The 6,966-nt window shown below is 38.5% G+C and overlaps 1 non-coding gene across 1 annotated transcript; it reads right to left on the reverse strand.

The window, feature by feature from the left end:
- Positions 1–6,646: 6,646 nt before the first annotated feature.
- Positions 6,647–6,754, reverse strand: LOC148574296 (small nucleolar RNA R71). Its single transcript, XR_015905617.1, has one exon. It is a non-coding gene; the product is annotated as a small nucleolar RNA R71 (small nucleolar RNA).
- Between the last annotated feature and the right edge of the window lie 212 nt (positions 6,755–6,966).

Here is a 6,966-nt window from a genome sequence, read left to right on the forward strand (position 1 = left end):
GGCGCAATAGTCTCGACTCCACATCTGTGCATGAAATTCCCAACTGCAGAAGGGATAGCTACAATAAAAGCAAACCAGAAGATGGCACGCCGCTGTTACAACGAAAGTCTAAACCTCAGAGGCAGAGGAGAAGAGTTCCACACAATCAAACTCGGTGGAGTTCAGAGGCGGGAAGAACTCCGCCCACAACCCGAAGGTGAAATAGAAAAAGTCCAAATTGGAGATATCCCGGACAAAACAACCAATATTGTACGAACCTAAAGGGAGACATAAAAGAATCAATCATACAGTTCTTACGAGATAATGTCGACCTCTTTGCATGGAAGGCTGCAGACATGCCGGGTATAGACCCCAAATTAATGTGCCACAAGTTGGCGGTCTACCCAGGATCTCAGCCAGTACAACAAAGGCGAAGAAAGCTCGGGCCAGAACGATCCCAAGCTGTGGAAGAGCAGGTATAAGCTCTACTAGAAGCAAGATTCATAAGAGAAGTCAAGTATCCACTATGGCTAGCTAACGTCGTCTTGGTGAAAAAATCAAATGGGAAGTGGCGAATGTGCACCGATTACACTGATCTCAACAAAGCCTGCCCAAAAGATCCTTAGCCACTTCCAAGTATCGATGCTCTGGTAGATGCCTCCTCTGGATATAAATACCTCTCATTTATGGACGCATATTAGGGATACAACAAAATCCCAATGTATCCACCCAACCAAGAAAAAACTTCATTCTTAACCCCAAAAGCAAACTACTGCTACATCGTCATGCCTTTTGGTCTCAAAAACGCAGGAGCTACTTATCAGAGATTAATGAATAAGATCTTTACCGATCACATCGGAAAAATCATGGAAGCCTATGTGGACGACATGTTAATAAAGACACAAAGTGAGGAGACGCTATTATCCGACCTGACCCAAGTGTTCGACACTATAAGAAGTTATGGCATGCGACTCAATCCTGCAAAATGCACCTTCGTAGTAGAAGCTGGCAAATTCTTGGGTTTTATGTTCACACAAAGAGGAATAGAGGAAAATCTGGATAAATACCGGGCCATACTCGACATGAAGAGCCCGACTTCTGTCAAAGAGGTACAACAACTCAACGGGAGGTTGGCAGCCTTGTCCAGATTTCTAGTCGGATCGGCAATAAGATCTCTCCCCTTCTACGCTACTCTAAGGAAGGGAAAAAAGTTCGAATGGACAAAAGAGTGCGAGCAAGCCTTCCAAGATTTGAAAAGATTCCTGGGACAACCACCTATCCTAACTCTGCCACGGGAAGGAGAACCACTCACATTGTACCTCGCAGTAGGAAGTCGGGTAGTAGCCTCAGCACTAGTTTGAGAAGACGACAGTGGGCAACAACCCATATACTTCATCAGTAAAGCATTACACGGGTCCGAGCTGAACTACCAAAAATAGAAAAGTTTTCATACGCCCTCATACTAACATCTCGACGACTTCGTCAATACTTCCAAGCCCACACCATTAGGGTTCAGACTAACCAGCCTATAAAAGGGATTTTGTAGAAAATAGACCTAGCAGGTAGAATTTTGCAATGGACAGTCGAGTTGTTCGAATTTGATCTTTAATACGAAGCTCGGACAGCCATCAAGTCACAATACCTGGCCGACTTCATCGCAGAATTTACGGACACCCCGGAACATTTCACAGAATGGAGTCTCTACGTAGACGGTTCCTCAAATAAAACTGGAAGCGGCACAGGTGTGATAATTGAAAGCGACCAAGGAACCCAAATCGAACTCTCCCTCAAATTCGGGTTCCCTACCTCAAACAACCAAGCAGAATATGAGGCACTACTAGCTGGTTTGAAGCTGGCCAGAGAGGTTGGAGCTCAAAAACTTATCATCTTCAGCGATTCGCAAGTAGTCACTTCATAAATAGCAGGGAGCTACCAAGCCAGAGATCCCACCATGAAAAAATATTTGGACAAAACCAGGGAACAACTCGGACAGCTAGGAGAATATGAAGTCCGTCACATACCCCGAGAACAGAATGCCCGAGCTGACGCACTCTCAAAACTAGCCAGCACCAAACCAGGGGGCAACAATAGAAGCCTCATCCAAGAAATGATGCATTCTCCATCAATCTCGGAAGAAGAAAAAATCCTAGCCATAACAGGTCAGGATCAAGGATGGATGACCCCCATAATTAACTACCTCAAAACAGAAACACTCCCCACAGATGAAAAGGAGGCAAAGAGGTTAAAACGGGAGGCACAACACTACACTATCATAAATAATACTCTATACAAAAGAGGGATTTCAATACCATTGTTAAAATGTGTGCCGACTTCCAATACAAGGGAAGTTCTAGAAGAAATACACAGTGGCATTTGTGGCAACCATCTCGGAGCGCAAGCACTTACCAAAAAAGTACTCCGGGCAGGATTTTATTGGCCAACTCTACAAAAGGAGGCCACAGAGTTCGTAAAGACATGTCCACCCTGTCAAAAACATGCCAACTTTCACATCGCCCCGCCAGAAGAACTCATCAGCGTGACCTCACCTTGGCCATTTGCAAAATGGGGACTGATGAGCGGATAATTTATACGCTTTTTGGCATTATTTTTAGTATGTTTTTAGTAGAATCTAGTTACTTTTAGGGATGTTTTCATTAGTTTTTATGTTAAATTCACATTTCTGGGCTTTACTATGAGTTTGTGTGTTTTTCTGTGATTTCAGGTATTTTCTGGCTAAAATTGAGGGACTTAAGCAAAAATCAGATTCAGAGGTTGAAGAAGGACTGCTGATGCTATTGGATTCTGACCTTCCTGCACTCAAAGTAGATTTTCTGGAGCTACAGAACTCAAAATGGCGCGCTTCCAATTGCGTTGGAAAGTAGACATCCAGGGCTTTCCAGCAATATATAATAGTCTATACTTTGGCCGAGTTTAGATGACGAAAAAGGGCGTTGAACGCCAGTTCTACGCTGCAGTCTGGAGTTAAACGCCAGAAACACGTCACGAACCAGAGTTGAACGCCAAAAACACGTTACAACTTGGCGTTCAACTCCAGAAGAAGCCTCTGCATGTGTAAACTTTAAGCTCAGCCCAAGCACACACCAAGTGGGCCCCGGAAGTGGATTTATGCATCAATTACTTATTTCTGTAAACCCTAGTAACTAGTTTAGTATAAATAGAACTTTTTACTAGTCTTTTAGACATCTTATGATTTTTAGTTCATCTTTAGATCATATTGATCACGTTTGGGGGCTGGCCATTCAGCCATGCCTGAACCTTTATCTCTTATGTATGTTCAAACGGTAGAGTTTCTACACTCCATAGATTAAGGTGTGGAGCTCTGCTGTTCCTCATGAATTAATGCAAAGTACTACTGTTTTTCTATTCAATTCAACTTATTCCGCTTCTAAGATATTCATTCGTACTTAAATATGAATGTGATGAACGTGACAATCATCATCATTCCCCCATGAACGCGTACCTGACAACCACTTCTGTTCCACCTTAGATTGAATGAGTATCTCTTGGATCTCTTAATCAGAATCTTCGTGGTATAAGCTAGATTGATGGCGGCATTCATGAGAATCCGGAAAGTCTAAACCTTGTCTGTGGTATTCCGAGTAGGATTCAGGGATTGAATGACTGTGACGAGCTTCAAACTCGCGAGTGTTGGGCGTAGTGACAGACGCAAAAGCATAGTAAATCCTATTCCAGTATGATCGGGAACCTCTAGATGATTAGCCATGCAGTGACAGCGCATTGGACCATTTTCACAGAGAGGATGGGATGTAGCCATTGACAACGGTGATGCCCTTACATAAAGTTTACCATGGAAAGGAGTAGGATTGATTGGATGAAGACAGCAGGAAAGCAGAGGTTCAGAGGAACGAAAGCATCTCTATACGCTTATCTGAAATTCTCACCAATGAATTACATAAGTATTTCTATCTTTATTTTCTGTTTATTTATTATTATTATTCGAAAACTCCATAACCATTTGATATCCGCCTGACTGAGATTTACAAGATGACCATAGCTTGCTTCATACCAACAATCTCCGTGAGATCGACCCTTACTCACGTAAGGTTTTATTACTTGGACGACCCAGTGCACTTGCTGGTTAGTTGTGCGAAGTTGTGAAGTTATGTTTGGACCATGGTATTGTGCACCAGTTGTTGGTGCCATTGCCAGGGAGAGAATGAACAAATTTTACAACCTCAGAGTAACAATTTCGCATACCAAGTTTTTGGCGCCGTTGCCGGGGATTGTTTGAGTTTGGACAACTGACGGTTCATCCTGTTGCTCAGATTAGGTAATTTTCTTCTTATTTTGTTTTCAAAAAGTTTTCAAAAATTTTTTCAAAAATATTTTCTTCTTTTTCGTTTTTCCCAATTCATATTCGAAAAAAAAAATTTTTTATTATGTTCTTCAGAATTTTTAAGAATGAATTCTAGAGTTTCATGAAGCATGTGAAACCTGGCTAGCTGTAAAGCCATGTCTAAATTCTTTTGGACTGGGGCTTCCAACCCAACATTATCAAGAGCAAGCTAGTTGTTGCTAATCCATCAGCTGCTGTATGCTTAATTTGTCACTTAAAGCTTGGCTGGCCATTGGCCATGTCTAGTGTTTTGGACCGGAGCTTTCACTGAAAGCTTGGTTGGCTAGTGAGCCATGTCTAATTCCTGGACTGAAGCTTTAGACTAAGAATGCAAGATTCCTGGAATTCATATTAGAAATTTTGGAATCCTTATTTTTCTTTTTCACATTAATTTTCGAAAAATCCAAAAAATTAATAAAATCATAAAATCATAAATAATTTTTTGTTTCTTGTTTGAGTCTTGTGTCAATTTGTAAGTTTGGTGTCAATTGCATTTTTCTAAAAATTTATGCATTTTTCAAAAATTCATGCATTCATAGTGTTCTTCATGATCTTCAAGTTGTTCTTGGTAAGTCTTCTTGTTTGATCTTGATGTTTTCTTGTTTTGTGTCTTTTCTTGTTTTTCATATGCATTCTTGCATTCATAGTGTCTGAACATGAAAGATTTCTAAGTTTGGTGTCTTGCATGTTTTCTTTGCATATAAAAATTTTCAAAAATATGTTCTTGATGTTCATCATGATCTTCAAAGTGTTCTTGGTGTTCATCTTAACATTCATAGCATTCTTGCATGCATTCATTGTTTTGATCCAAAATTTTCATGCATTGAGTCTTTTTCATGTTTTTCTCTTTCATCATTAAAAATTCAAAAATCAAAAAAATATCTTTCCTTTTTTCTCTCATAAATTTCGAAAATTTGGATTGACTTTTTAAAAAATTTTTAAAATTCAATTGTTTCTTATGAGTCAAATCAAATTTTCAATTTAAAAATCTTATCTTTTTCAAAATCTTTCTCAAAAATCAAATCTTTTTCATTTTTCTTATTTATTTTCGAAAATTTTAAAAATATTTTTCAAAAATTTTTTTCTTAATTTTATATCATAATTTTCGAAAATATCATCAACAATTAATGTCTTGATTCAAAAATATCAAGTTTGTTACTTACTTGTTAAGAAAGATTCAAACTTTAAGTTCTAGAATCATATCTTGTGATTTCTTGTGAATCAAATCATTAATTGTGATTTTAAAAATCAAATCTTTTTCAAAACTAATTTCAATCATATCTTTTCAAAAATATCTTTTTATCTTATCTTTTCAAAATTGATTTTCAAATCTTTTTCAACTAACTAATTGACTTTTTGTTTGTTTCTTATCTTTTTCAAAACTACCTAACTAACTCTCTCTCTCTAATTTTCGAAAATCTCTTCCCTCTTTTTCAAAAATTCTTTTTAATTAACTAATTGTTTTAATTTTTAATTTTAATTTGATTTCATTCCTAATTTTCGAAAATCACTAACCCCTTTTCAAAATTTTATTTTCGAAAATCCTCTTTCTCTCTCATCTCCTTCTATTTATTTATTCATCTACTAACACTTCATCTCACCCAAATTCGAACCCCCTCTTCCATCTGTGTTCGAATTTTTTCTTTTTCCCTTCATTACATTACATTCTTTTCTTCTTCTACTCACACAGGAGAACCTCTATACCTGGGTAAAAGGGATCCCTATTATTATTATTTTCTGTTCCCTCTTTTTCATATGAGCAAGAGCAAGGACAAGAACATCCTTGTTGAAGCAGACCCTGAACCTGAAAGGACTCTAAAGAGGAAACTAAGAGAAGCTAAAATACAACAATCCATAGATAACCTTACAGAAATTTTCGAACAGGAAGAGGAGATGGCAGCCAAAAATAATAATAATGCAAGGAGGATGCTTGGTGACTTTACTGCACCTAATTCCAATTTACATGGAAGAAGCATCTCCTTCCCTACCATTGGATTAAACAATTTTGAGCTTAAACCTCAATTAGTTTCTCTGATGTAACAAAACTGCAAGTTTCATGGACTTCCATTTGAATATCCCTTTCAGTTCTTAACTGAATTTTTGCAGATATGTGATACTGTTAAGACTAATGGAGTAGATCCTGAAGTCTACAGGCTCATGCTTTTTCCTTTTGCTGTAAGAGACAGAGCTAGAGTGTGGTTGGACTCTCAACCCAAAGATAGCCTGAACTCTTGGGATAAGCTGGTCACGGCTATCTTAGCCAAGTTCTTTCGTCCTCAAAAGCTGAGCAAGCTTAGAGTGGATGTTCAAACCTTCAGACAGAAAGAAGGTGAATCCCTCTATGAAGCTTGGGAGAGATACAAGCAACTGACCAAAAAGTGTCCTTCTGACATGCTTTCAGAATGGACCATCCTGGATATATTTTATGATGGTCTGTCTGAATTAGCTAAGATGTCATTGGATACTTCTGCAGGTGGATCCATTCACCTAAAGAAAACGCCTGCAAAAGCTCAAGAACTCATTGACATGGTTGCTAATAACCAGTTCATGTACACTTCTGAGTGGAATCCTGTGAGTAATGGGACGCCTCAGAAGAAGGGAGTTCTTGA

The sequence above is a fragment of the Arachis ipaensis genome, chromosome B2 (assembly GCF_059453495.1).
Source record: "Arachis ipaensis isolate K30076 ecotype BB chromosome B2, ASM5945349v1, whole genome shotgun sequence".
In the NCBI taxonomy this organism is placed as follows: domain Eukaryota; kingdom Viridiplantae; phylum Streptophyta; class Magnoliopsida; order Fabales; family Fabaceae; genus Arachis; species Arachis ipaensis.